We start from the raw sequence: 13,495 nt of genomic DNA, 5'->3' as shown, positions 1-13,495 counted from the left end.
ATGCTCTAAGAAAAACCTGTTGTGCTTTCATTTCAATGTTCAATTTATGGAAAAACCAAATAATACCCTTTTAAATTTAGTCAATATTTTCACACATAGAATTTTTTATGAAGTTAATTTTTATAAACCTTCCACAATGTATTTAAACCTTTAGCTTTATTTAATTTAAAACAATCCTTTAACTCTCTAAGCTAGGCAAAAATTTACATTTCCATACCTTCTTATAATCTCTTACCAAAAACACATTTCATTCTCCTTACACATCTTGTATGTAAACCTATTTTTTCAGTAGTCTCAACTTTCACTTTTGGTGCACAAATTTTATTTTATGAATCCTTTTATGACTTACACAGACAATCCGTGACATGCTTGGACTTTCTAACTTGTCCTAAATATCCCCTCTTTTAAACAACCAATCATTTTACTTTAGGACAAGAACTTATCATACAAGATCCTTTCTTACATAAAATCTCCTTTCTTTATAATCTTCTTTGCACAGTTCAGGGGCATGGCTAATTCTGCATATTCCCAGGCCTTATTCAGAATTTAATATCTCCAAAGTAAATTGAAAATTTTCCAAAGTCAAAGCAGTTTATGACCTTAGAGCATTTAGCAAACCTAATATCTGACCTGCATAATTTAGACCAAGTGTTTTTATTTTGCCAATAATCTTTGAAGCTCTTTTTCTTTGCCAAAAATTACTAAAGTTACATGAACTGAAAGGCATTACAGTTTTTATTTTTCTTTCAAAATATTTCAGTATTTATTTTTGTTTAAGGCAATTAGAGCTCTTTTATATAAACATTTATATGCACAACACATATATAACTACACAGACAGACAGAATATTACTACTGTAGTTGTAAGATTTTTCATTTGCCAGTTTTTAAGTTTCTTGAGTGGTTATTGGCTTTAGGGTGGAGTCCTTGGATGAACAGGACCAGGAAATGGTCTCTGGTGCCTCCTGTTTTTCCCAAGGAGTCCAGGCTGTTAGAGCTTGAATATTCACTTTTAATTAAGTTGGCTTTTAACCACAGCACTCTTTAATAAAGTCCTTTTAAAATTTCATATTACCTGACTTTAGCCAGGCCAAACAGCTTATATTTCTGGCTTTTGAACTTTACCAAAGGTAACCTCCCAGGTGCTCAGAGAAAGGAAAATTTAAGACAGTCCATGGAGAAGAAGCGAATTCACAAGTTTACATAGATTTCAAACCAGAAAACACCTATTTCCTAAGCTGGGAATCAAACCCAGGCCACCACAGTGGAAGGGCAAAACCTTATCTACCGAGCCACAGCACAGGGCAGTCCAATTGCCTGTGCCAGAAAGAGTCTAGGGTAGTTAATTTTGAGCTTGCAAAGGCTTTTAACTACTCAAGATAATTTTTAGAGCTATGACATGAACCCCAAAATACCTGTTCCCTGGGGGGTGGAGACCAAGAGAAAGCACTGCCATGTGATTACAAGCTCAGGCTCCCAAGGACATAAAACAAAATGGAGACTTCATCCAGTTTCTTGTTTGTTTCAGAGACCCCTGCAGAATAGTTCATTACTGGCCAGCTTGCTGGGCCATCTTGAGCAGCAAGCTTATGGGGTCCTATGCCCATGTTTTATCCTAAGGTACCCCTCAACACAGAAAAACAAATTCATAGCACAAAATACACCAGATTCATTACAGCTTAAGACTAGCCTCAGAATTCTTTTTTGCATTAATCAAAACTTTACAAAGGAGATAAACAGTGATTTTTACCATTCATTCAACCACTTTGTACATAGAGAGAAGCCAGAAATCTGACTGGTAAGAAATTCTTACCCTTTTGCCAGCATGCCAGGCTTCTGGGTTCCTTTCCCTGAGTGGCCCTGGTGACCCAGCTTACTATACCATAACCCTGGGGCGCAAGCTGCAACACAAAAGAAAATCTTTTTATTTTTCTTTTAATGCACTTCAGTGCATTGTTGTTCACTTGGAACATTCCATTGTAAGTTATCTTTAATAAGATTTTGACAGTTTTACCAGACTTTGCTGCCTCCCAGGCCTAATGTATAAACCAAAAGGAACTCAGTTTTCCAGAAATTAAGAATCCCATTTTAACCTAAAATATTGACTTTACTCTTAGATTCTCTTGATTAACTTAGACAATGATTCGTCCTATCTAGGTGTGTAAGAAAAATGAAACAAAAGGTAGAACACAAAAGGCTCCATGAATTTTAAAACCCAAATTTTATAACCCCTGAAATATTACTGCTTACTACCAGTTCCTTTCTGACCCAGTCAGATGTAAGAGGCCTCTAACTGGATCCAAGCCAGTTAACTTCCAGATCAAATCCCATCCTGGACCTAGTCCAGTTTCTGCCATGGCTTCCAAACCCAGTTTGGATGAGAAATTTGCTCAAAGAAACTCAGAGAGCTGAAAACACAAATCCCTGGAGCTCTGAAATCCAAGAGGGAGCTTACCCATGATCCCCAGCTGCTCTGAGACATCATGGACACAAGTGGGTCTTTCAGGTAGCTTGCATATTCACTCAGCACTCCTGGGGGTCTCTAGAAGCTCCACTTCAGATCTTGCTTCTAACACCATCTGATAAAAGTAAAACTTCAGCCAAATTCAATTTAAAGGAGTTTAATATGTTTATTGCACAATTAAACTCCTTTAAACTGAATTCAGCTGAAGTTTTTCTTTAATCAGTCCATAGACAAACTCAACAAATTGTCAACCAGAAAATTTTTAAATTTACCTATAGTCTGGAAGCCACGCTTCAAGTTGTCCTGCCTTTCTGGACTAAATCAATTTATTTCTTAAATGTATTTGCTTGATGTCTTATGCCTCCCTAAAATGTATAAAACCAAGTTGTACCCCGACTATCTTGGGCACATGTTCTCAGGACCTCCTAAGGGCTGTGTCATGGACCATGGTCACTCATATTTGGCTCAGCATTAACCTCTTCGAATGTTTTAGAGTTTGACTCTTCGTCAACAAATTGACACTTTGCACTTTTTAACAGACATTTTCCCTTTTCCCCCTCAACTCTCCCGCAACCTCATCTTCCGGAACCTCATTTTATTCTCTTCTTCTTGAGTTAAACTTTTTTAGGGTTCACATATAAGTGAGATCATACAATATTTGTCTTTCTGTGCATAGTTTATTTCTCTTGGCGTAATGTCCTCTAGATTCATCCATGTTGTCACAAATAACAGAATTTCCTTCTTTTGGAAGGCTGAATAGTATTTCACTGTGTACATGTACCTTGTTTTTCTCCATTCCTCCACTGATGGACACTTAGGTTGATTCTGTGTTTTGGCTATTGTGACTAATGCTGCAATGCACATGAGAGTGCAAATGTCTCTTTGACATGCCGATTTCAATTCCTTTGGCTATATACTTAGAAGTGGGATTGCTGGATCTAAGCAATTGCTGTCCACCATGCTGTCCACCATGATTTAAGATCTCCATTGTTTCTACAACACCCTTAGGCATGAAATTCTCTACCCCATTTTCCTAATGTCAGTTCCCTTGGGCAGGGCTACAGAGCTTTGTCCTTAATAAAGGCTACTGCTCTCCTAGGGCAGGAACTCTACAGACTGCAGGGGAGCTTGGGTGCAGATAATAGCCTCCTTATCCTGGTGACATCCCTGCTCTATTGGATGCCGGAGGGAGGGAGAATGATAACCTCCAGCCTTCTCAGTTTGCCTTCTCCTTGTGGAATGTCTGCCCTAGGAATGACAGGGGAGGGACCTGGAGCCCCAGTATTCTCAGACTGCTGGTGCTGAATTTCCACCCTATGAGTAGGGTCTAGGATAGGAGCCTCAGCCCATTGGGCTATGTATGATAGGAACTTCTGTATGGAAGGGTTTCTGCAGGAGGTCGTGTATAATAAGAACAAAGCTTCTCATCATAGGGGAAGTGAGAAACATCAGCAGCCTGTATTCCCAGAGTGAAGCTGTAGCCCTATTCTGGGACACAGGAGGGAGAGGGATCCCTGTATCATATTCTTGAGCTTCACTGCCTGAAGTTGAGCCCCCAGAGCAGTGTTTCTATAAGACAGAGCTTGGAGGTGGGGAGGGAGGAAGCAGTCAAGGTTCAGAGGACACTGTTAAAGGGAATTAAATATGGCCTGAGAAGAACTCTGTACTTCTGTATTTGAGTCCTTGTGAACAAACTACAACCTAGTTTAATAGGCAGACAAGATAGAAAACCTAACTTAGAAGAATGCACTTGGAACAATAACTGAGTCTTGGCCAATCCCAGTGGCTGTACTTCGACCATTTATACACTGCTGAGTGTTCAAGCTGTGTTCAAATAAGGCAAATGCCAACTTGGAACCAACCCAGCCAGTCTGTACCTCGCTTCCAATTTCTGTACATTACTTCCCCCTTTTTGTCTATAAATCTTCTTCCACTACATGACTGTGCTGGAGTCTCTGTGAATTTGCTGTAATTCTGGGGGCTGCCCAATTTGAGAATCGTTCATTGCTCAATTAAACTCCTTTAAATTTAATTTGGCTAAAGCTTTTCTTTTATCAACACAGACTATGCTGTTACGAAGGATTTAGTAAATTTTCTGGAATAAATGTTTCTTCGTTTTGCTGTATGACCTCAGAACAATGTGCAGAAACTTAAAAAAACTATTTTCTTTAACTTCTTTTTTAGTAAAACGATTGTTTTGCTTAGTAGGCTGCTGTGCTTCTCACTTCTTTCTGGAAATCTGTTAGCAATCGTTGTCAATTGATTCTTGACAAAGATACCGAGGGAATTAAATGGGGGAAAGGATAATTGTTTCAACAATTGGTGCTGGAACAATTGGATATTTATATGCTAAAAAGTTACCCTTGCTTCTTACCTCACTCCATAAAGAAAAATTGATTCAAAATAGATAAAGACCTTAAGGTAAGAGTCAACAGCATAAAACTTCTAGAAGACATAAGGGAAAATTCAAGCAGTCACAAGTTAGATAAAGTTTTCATAATTAGACTTTCTGGACTACCCAGAGGAGGGTCCATATGGCATTGTTCTGGATTCCATTGTAACTTAAAGGGGAACTTTCACAATATCTGAAGCCCTTGATATCCTGCAAATGAAGGAGGAGGATATCCTCAAGTTTCTTGCAGCATGGACCCAATTAGGTGGCATCAACTTTGACTTCCAAATGGAACAGTCCACCTATAAAAGGAAAAGTGACAGCATCTGCTTCCTAAATCTGAAGAGGACCTGAGAGAAGCTTCTTCTGGCAGCTCGCGCCACGGTTGCCCTTGAAAACCCTGCTGATGTCAGTGTTACGCCCTCCAGAATACTGGTTAGTGGGCTGTGCTGAAGTTTGCTGCTGCCACTGGAGTCACTCTTATTGCTGGCTGTTTCACTCTTGAAATTTTCACTAACCAGCTCCAGGCAGCCTTCTGGGAGCCATGGCTTTTGGCAATTACTGATCTCAGGGCTGACCACCAGGCTCTCACAAAGATGCTTATGCTAACCTGCCCACCATTGCTTTGGGTCACATAGATTCTTCTCTGTGCTGCGGACATTACTGTAATTCTGGGGTCTGCCTTGTTGTTGCCCTGCAACAAAAAGGCACTCATTCAGTGGGTCTGATGTGGTAGATGCCAGCCTGGGAAGTTCTGCACATGTGTGGCACCATCTTCTGTGAACACCCATAGGAGGTCATGCCTGATCTCTACATCTACAGAGATCCCAAAGAGATTGAAAAGAAAGAGCATGCTGCTGCTAAAAAAGCTGAAGCTAAGGAGGAATTTCAGGGTGAAGGGACTGCCCTGGCTCCTGAGCGCACTGCTACTCAGCCTGAGGTTGCAGCCTGCACTGAAGGTGTGCAGGTCACAGGTGCCCCCTGTGTCTGTTCAGCAGGTCCCTACTGAAGACTGAAGCACTCAGCCTGCCATGGAAGACTGGTCTACAGCTCCTATTCTTGGGCCACTGAATGGGTAGGAAAAACCACTGAGTGGTCTTAAGCCATTTTCCACAGGCTCCTAAGCAAAATGGAAATAAGGCTGTTTCCAAAATTGAAATAAACATCAGTTCTTTAAAAAAAAGAGTTTTTTATAATTAGGACACAAAAGTACAAAGTATAAAATAAAAAAATTGGATTTCATCAAAATTAAACTCTTGGTCCTCAAAAGAAATTTAAGGAAATAAAAAGGAAAGCCACAGACTAAGAAAATACTTTCAAATATTTCAGATACAGAATTTGTATCTGAAATATATAAATAACCCACACAACTCAATAATAAGACAAACAACCCAAATAAAAATGGGCAAAAGATTTAAACAGAAACTTAATCAAAGAAGACATAGAGAAGGAAAATAAGCACATAAGATAGATGCTCAACATTGCTGTTTATAAAGGAAATGCAAATCAAAACCACAATGAGATGTCACTACACACCCATAAAAATGGTTCTAATTAAAAAGGCCAATCATACCTAGTGTTGGTGAGGAAGCAGAGCACTTGGAATTATCATACACTGTGGGAACATAACCTGGAACACCACTGGAAAACTATCAATTTTTAAAAAAACATAAAACTGGCCAGGCACAGTGGCTCATGCATGTAATCCCAGCAATTTGGGAGGCTGAGGTGGGTGGATCACTGGAGGTCGGGAATTTGAGACCAGACTGACCAACATGGTGAAACCCCGTCACTACTAAAAATACTGGGCATGGTGGCACATGCCTGTAATCCCAGCTACTAGGGAGGCTGAGATAGGAGAATCGCTTGAACCCAGGAGAGGGAGGTTGCAGTGAGCTGAGATCATGCCATTGCACTCTAGCCTGGGAAACAAGAGAAAAACACCATCAAAAAAATTAATAATAATAAACCTGTTCTTCCATGCTGCCATTTCAATCTTAGGTATTGCCTAAGAGAAATGAAAGCATGTGCCCGTACAAAGGCTTGTACATAATCTTCATAGCAGCTTTACTCTTAATAGCCCATAACTGGACAGAAGCCAAATGTCCATCGACAGGTAAAGGAATAAATAACTTGTGGAGGACCAGTACAAAGATGTACCACTCAGAAACAAAAAGAAATAAACTACTGATACAAACAAATGAATGTCTTAAGTATTACACTAGGTAAAAGAAAGCAGAAACAAATGCCTATAGACTGTATAATTCCACTTACATAAAATTCTGAAAAAGGCAAAACTAGGTTGGTGCAAAAATAATTGCGGTTTCAGACCATGAATTTTAAATCATTATAGCTAGGCTCAAACACATCTTTATTAATCAAAATAGGAACAATTACAATCAATACATTTTTGCCAATGATAAATAAGTTTTTTTATTCCTGTAGCATAAAAATCCTTCCTTCAGGATTTGACAGACTCTTGGAAAGCATTTTTTGCATCCTGTTGGTTGTAGAAGCATTTTCCTTGCAAAAAGTGGTCAAGATGCTTGAAGAAGTGGTAGTTGGTTGGTGAGAAGTCAGGTGAATACGGCAGATGAGGCAAAACTTTGTAGTCCAATTCATTCAACTTTTGAAGCATAGGTTGTGCAATGTGCAGTCAGGTGTTGTTGTGGAGAAGGATCAGGTCCTTTCTGTTGACCAATGTGACCTGCAGGCATTGCCCTTTTTGGTACATCTCATCAATTTTCTGAGTATACTTCTCCAATGTAATCATTTCACTGGGATTCAGAAAGCTGTAGTGGATCAGACCAGCAGCAGACCACCAAACAGTGACCATGACCTTTTTTTGGTGCAAGCTTGGCTTTGGGAAGTGCTTTGGAGCTTCTCAGTTCATCCACTGAGCTGGTCATCACTGGTTGTCATACAAAATCCACTTTCATTGTACATCACAATTTAATTGAGAAATGGTTCATTGTTGTTGTGTAGAACAAAAGACAATGCTTCAAAATGACAATTTTTAAAATTTTCTATCAGCCCATGAGGCACCTGCTTATTAAGCTTTTCCACCTTTTCAGTTTGCTTCAAATGGTGAACGACCATAAATGGTCAACATTGAGTTCATTGGCAACTTCTCATGTAGTTGTAAGAGGATCAGCTTCAATGATTGCTTTCAACTGGTCATTGTCAACTTTCGATGGCCGGCCATTATGTTCCTCATCTTCAAGGCTCTCGTCTCCTCTGCAAAACTTTTTGAATCACCACTGCACTGGAAATTCATTAGCAGTTCCTGGGCCAAAGGCGTTGTTGATGTTGTGAGTTGTCTCTGCTGCCTTACGACCCATTTTGAACTCAAATAAGACAATTTCTCGAATCTGCCATTTGTCTAACATCATTCCCATGGTCTAAAATTAATGGCAAGTAATAAGTCATTAGCAAAAAAACATAAAGTGAGAAATGCATATTAAAAATGACGTATAGGCCGGGCGCGGTGGCTCAAGCCTGTAATCCCAGCACTTTGGGAGGCCGAGACGGGCGGATCACGAGGTCAGGAGATCGACACCATCCTGGGTAACACAGTGAAACCCCGTCTCTACTAAAAATACAAAAACTTAGCCGGGCGAGGTGGCGGGCGCCTGTAGTCCCAGCTACTCGGGAGGCTGAGGCGGGAGAATGGCGTGAACCCGGGAGGCTGAGGCGGGAGAATGGCGTGAACCCGGGAGGCGGAGCTTGCAGTGAGCTGAGATCCGGCCACTGCACTCCAGCCTGGGTGACAGAGCAAGACTCCGTCTCAAAAAAAAAAAAAAAAAAAAAAAAAAAAAAAAAAAGACGTATAACAACTACATTTATTTAAGAATGTGTGCCAATGTCAAATGACAAATTCCAATAATGCAAAAAACAAAATTAATATAATTACAGAAAGTATGTCACTGATTGCCAAAAGCTAGGTGATGGTGGAGGGAGGTGACTGTAAAGAGGTTGCAAGGGGATTTTTAGGGTCAATGGATATGTTCTATGTCAAGATTATTGTGATTGTCATACAACTGCATACACTTATCAAAACTCATCAGATTGCTCACCTAAAATTAATTGATTTCATCTTGCATGTAAATTATTTTTAATGTAGTTGAAAATAATGAATATGTTCAATATGTCATATATATAAAATTATCTAACATCATTTCCATAGTCTAAAATAAACAGCAAGTAGTAAGTCATTAGCAAAAAAACATAAAGTAGGAAACGCGTATTACCAAAATAATGTGATGTATTGTTTGTAAAGATGTGTGTGTTACACATGTAAAATAATACATGGAAAAAATCCCCATTTTAGGACATTTTAGGGACAATATCCCTCTTGGGAGGGAGGGAAGAAGAAGGGATGGACTTTGGGAACTTTCTTTGTATCTGTAATGCTTGTTTCTCCCTCTCTACCTTTTCTCCCTTCTTTTCTATCTCTCTTCCTCCTTCCCTCCTTCCTTCCTTTTTCTTTCTTATTTGGATATGTTTTCCATTTTAGAACAGTTTTAGATTTATAGTAAAATTTGAGCAGATAGAACAGATAGTTCCCATATGACACCATCCCCCTCACAGGTTTCCATATTAGTAACATCTTGCATTACTGCGGTACATTTGTTATAGTTAATGAACTGATATTGATACATTATTATTAACTAAAATCCATAGTTTACATTAAGGCATACTTTTTGTATTGTACAGCCTATGGCTTTTGACAAATAATGTCATGTGTCCACCATTACAATATCATACAGAATAGTTTCATTGACCTAAAAACCCCAGTGTTTCACCTATTTATCCCTTTCACCCTTTCTCTGAACCCATGACGACCACTAAACTTTTTACTGTCTTTATAATTTGGCCTTGTCTACATGTCATATAGTTAGACTCATACTATATGGAGCCTTCTTTCAGACTGGCTTCCCATAGCAATATGCATTTAAGTTTCCTCCATGTCTTTTTGTGGCTTGATAGCTTGTTTCTTTTTATTATTAAATGATGATGCTTTGTCCAGTTATACCACAGTTTGTTTATCCATTTATCTTTTGAAGAACATCTTTACTGTTTACAGTTTTTGGCAATTATTAGTAAAGCTCCTATACACATATCTGTGCAAATTTTTGTGTGGCCATAAGTTTTCAGCTAAATTGTGTAAATATCTAGAAGATTGCTGGATTGTATGGAAAGACTATGTTTGGTTTTGTAGAAACTGCCAAACTGTCATCCAAAGTGATCATGCCTTTATACAATCCCACTGGCAATGAATGAGAATTCCTGCGCTCTACATCCTTGCCAGCATTTGATGTTGTCAGTGTTTGGGATTTTAGCCATTTTAATAAGCATGTAGTAACATCTCATTTTAATTTGTAATTTTCTTATTAAAAAGTCATCTGAACATCTTTTCACATGCTTATTTTCTATCTGTATGTCTTCTTCAGTGAGGTGTCTGTTCAAATCTTTTGCTCATTTTTAAATTGGGTTGTTTGTTTTCTTATTATTAAGTTTTAAGAAATTTTTTGTATATTTTGGATACAAGTCCTTTATCAAATATGTGTTTTGCTAATTTTTATTTCCAGTCCATGACTTGTTTTCTCATCCTCATGACAGCACTTTTCACAATGTAGAAGTTTTTAATTTTAATAAGATCCAACTTACCAATTTTTTCTTCTATGCATTGTACTTTCGATGTTTTACCTAAAAATCCATCACCAAATCCAAGGTTCTCTAGATTTTCTCCTGTTATCATCTAAAAGTTTTATAGCTTTTGCATTTAACATTTAGGTATATGTTGGATTCAGTTGCTAACATTTTGTTAAGGATTTCTATATCCCAGGTTTTTTTTTCTTTCTTGTAACCATTTACCTGGCTTTGGCATTTGGGTAATATTGGCCTCATAGAATGAGTTTCCTTCTCTCTGCTTACATTATCCATCTAGCTGTTCTTGCAGGTTGTCTACTTTTTGCATTAGAGACCTTCACATATTAGTTATATTTAAATTCCCTATTTGATATTTCAAAATCTATGTCATATCTGAGTCTGATTCTCATGCTTGCCTTTTCTTTTCAGATTATGTTTTTTTCTTACCATCTATTATGACTTGTAATTTTTTTATGAAAGGCAGCTATAACGTATTGGGTAAGAGGAACTGAGGTAACTAGGCTTTTAATGTGAGGTTATATGTTAGTCTGGCTAGGAGCTGACCATGTTTAATGTTTGCTGTGGCTATGGGTGCCAGAGGCTTCTGTTTCCTCTAGTTCCCTTGTTTATTTCTTTCCTCTGTTGTCTTTGGATTTCCTATGAACTCCTTAAACAGAGTCTGTGTCTCACAGTTTTCTCAGTTGTAATCCACTGTCCATAATAGAGTCCTGTGGATGTGGTGTTAAGATGCTGGGACAGGGAAGTGTTCTATAATGATTAAATCTCAACATTTTAGTGGACCTGAGTCCTTGTGTTTGATCATCAGAAGTCTTTCTTAGCCATTTTTTCTCTCTCCTTTGTGATACAAGAAAGGTGGGAGGTGGAGGTGAAGGTGGAGGCTAGACTTGTCTAATTGTCATTTCCTCAGGTCAGATAAGGCTATAGTAAAGTTGTTTCAAAGAACTACTTTGGTGAATACTCTGTGTGTATTTCAAGATGGCTACTTTTAATAGGGGCATATTTCAAAAAGATTACCTTCCCCTTCTTCCTGAAACAGGAAGGGATTTTTCTCTGATCTTCACCAGAGAGCATGGTGCGATTCCTGGAGGTAAAACCCAAAAGAGTGTGGGGCTTCACTAAGATTGGAACCCCAGGAGTTTTTAACTCTTAAGCTAGACAACACTCAGCGTCCTGGAATTTGTCAAAATTACCATTTAATATTTCCGTTAGTTACTCACCAGCTTCTGCTCCCTCCTGGTAAACTGAACTTGGCTGTGATTTTATTTGTTTGTTTTTCTAGCTTTGTGGAGGTAGCTTGCCTTGTGACCTCAGTTCTCTGACAGATCTAAGAAAAGTCAATGATTTTCTGTTTGTTCAGCTTTTCTCTTGTGAGAATGAGAGTGATGACTCCCAAGCACTTTACACATTGAAACTGAAACAGGAGGTTGCCTTTCTTTTCTTCTCTTCTCTTCTTTTCTTTTCCTGTCATTTCCTTCTTTTCTTTCTTTTTTTCTCTCTCTCTTTTTTTTTTTTCCTTTTTTTTTTATTATTATACTTTGAGTTCTAGGGTACATGTGCATAACGTGCAGGTTTGTTACATATGTATACTTGAGCCATGTTGGTGTGCTGCAACCATCAACTCGTCAGCACCCATCAACTCGTCATTTACATCAGGTATAACTCCCAATGCAATCCCTCCCCCCTCTCCCCTCCCCATGATAGGCCCCGGTGTGTGATGTTCCCCTTCCCGAGTCCAAGTGATCTCATTGTTCAGTTCCCACCTATGAGTGAGAACATGCGGTGTTTGGTTTTCTGTTCTTGTGATAGTTTGCTGAGAATGATGGTTTCCAGCTGCATCCATGTCCCTACAAAGGACACAAACTCATCCTTTTTTATGGCTGCATAGTATTCCATGGTGTATATGTGCCACATTTTCTTAATCCAGTCTGTCACTGATGGACATTTGGGTTGATTCCAAGTCTTTGCTATTGTGAATAGTGCTGCAATAAACATACGTGTGCATGTGTCTTTATAGCAGCATGATTTATAATCCTTTGGGTATATACCCAGTAATGGGATGGCTGGGTCATATGGTACATCTAGTTCTAGATCCTTGAGGAATCGCCATACTGTTTTCCATAATGGTTGAACTAGTTTACAATCCCACCAACAGTGTAAAAGTGTTCCTATTTCTCCACATCCTCTCCAGCACCTGTTGTTTCCTGACTTTTTAATGATTGCCATTCTAACTGGTGTGAGATGGTATCTCATTGTGGTTTTGATTTGCATTTCTCTGATGGCCAGTGATGATGAGCATTTTTTCATGTGCCTGTTGGCTGTATGAATGTCTTCTTTTGAGAAATGTCTGTTCATATCCTTTGCCCACTTTTTGATGGGGTTGTTTGTTTTTTTCTTGTAAATTTGTTTGAGTTCTTTGTAGGTTCTGGATATTAGCCCTTTGTCAGATGAGTAGACTGCAAAAATTTTCTCCCATTCTGTAGGTTGCCTGTTCACTCTGATGGTAGTTTCTTTTGCTGTGCAGAAGTTCTTTAGTTTAATGAGATCCCATTTGTCAATTTTGGCTTTTGCTGCCGTTGCTTTTGGTGTTTTAGACATGAAGTCTTTGCCCATGCCTATGTCCTGAATGGTACTACCTAGGTTTTCCTCTACGATTTTTATGGTGTTAGGTCTAACATTTAAGTCTCTAATCCATCTTGAATTAATTTTCGTATAAGGAGTAAGGAAAGGATCCAGTTTCAGCTTTCTACTTATGGCTAGTCAATTTTCCCAACACCATTTATTAAATAGGGAATCTTTTCCCCATTTCTTGTTTCTCTCAGGTTTGTCAAAGATCAGATGGCTGTAGATGTGTGGTATTATTTCTGAGGACTCTGTTCTGTTCCATTGGTCTATATCTCTGTTTTGGTACCAGTACCATGCTGTTTTGGTTACTGTAGCCTTGTAGTATAGTTTGAAGTCAGGTAGCGT

General features: G+C 38.8%; 1 pseudogene; it reads left to right on the top strand.

The window, feature by feature from the left end:
- The first annotated feature begins 5,071 nt into the window (after positions 1-5,071).
- On the top strand, positions 5,072-5,957 carry LOC141410240 (small ribosomal subunit protein uS2B-like; annotated as a pseudogene).
- The last annotated feature ends 7,538 nt before the right edge of the window (positions 5,958-13,495 follow it).

Source organism: Macaca fascicularis, chromosome 4 (assembly GCF_037993035.2).
Source record: "Macaca fascicularis isolate 582-1 chromosome 4, T2T-MFA8v1.1".
NCBI classification, from domain to species: Eukaryota; Metazoa; Chordata; class Mammalia; order Primates; family Cercopithecidae; genus Macaca; species Macaca fascicularis.
This window is presented reverse-complemented; position numbering and strand designations above follow the sequence as displayed.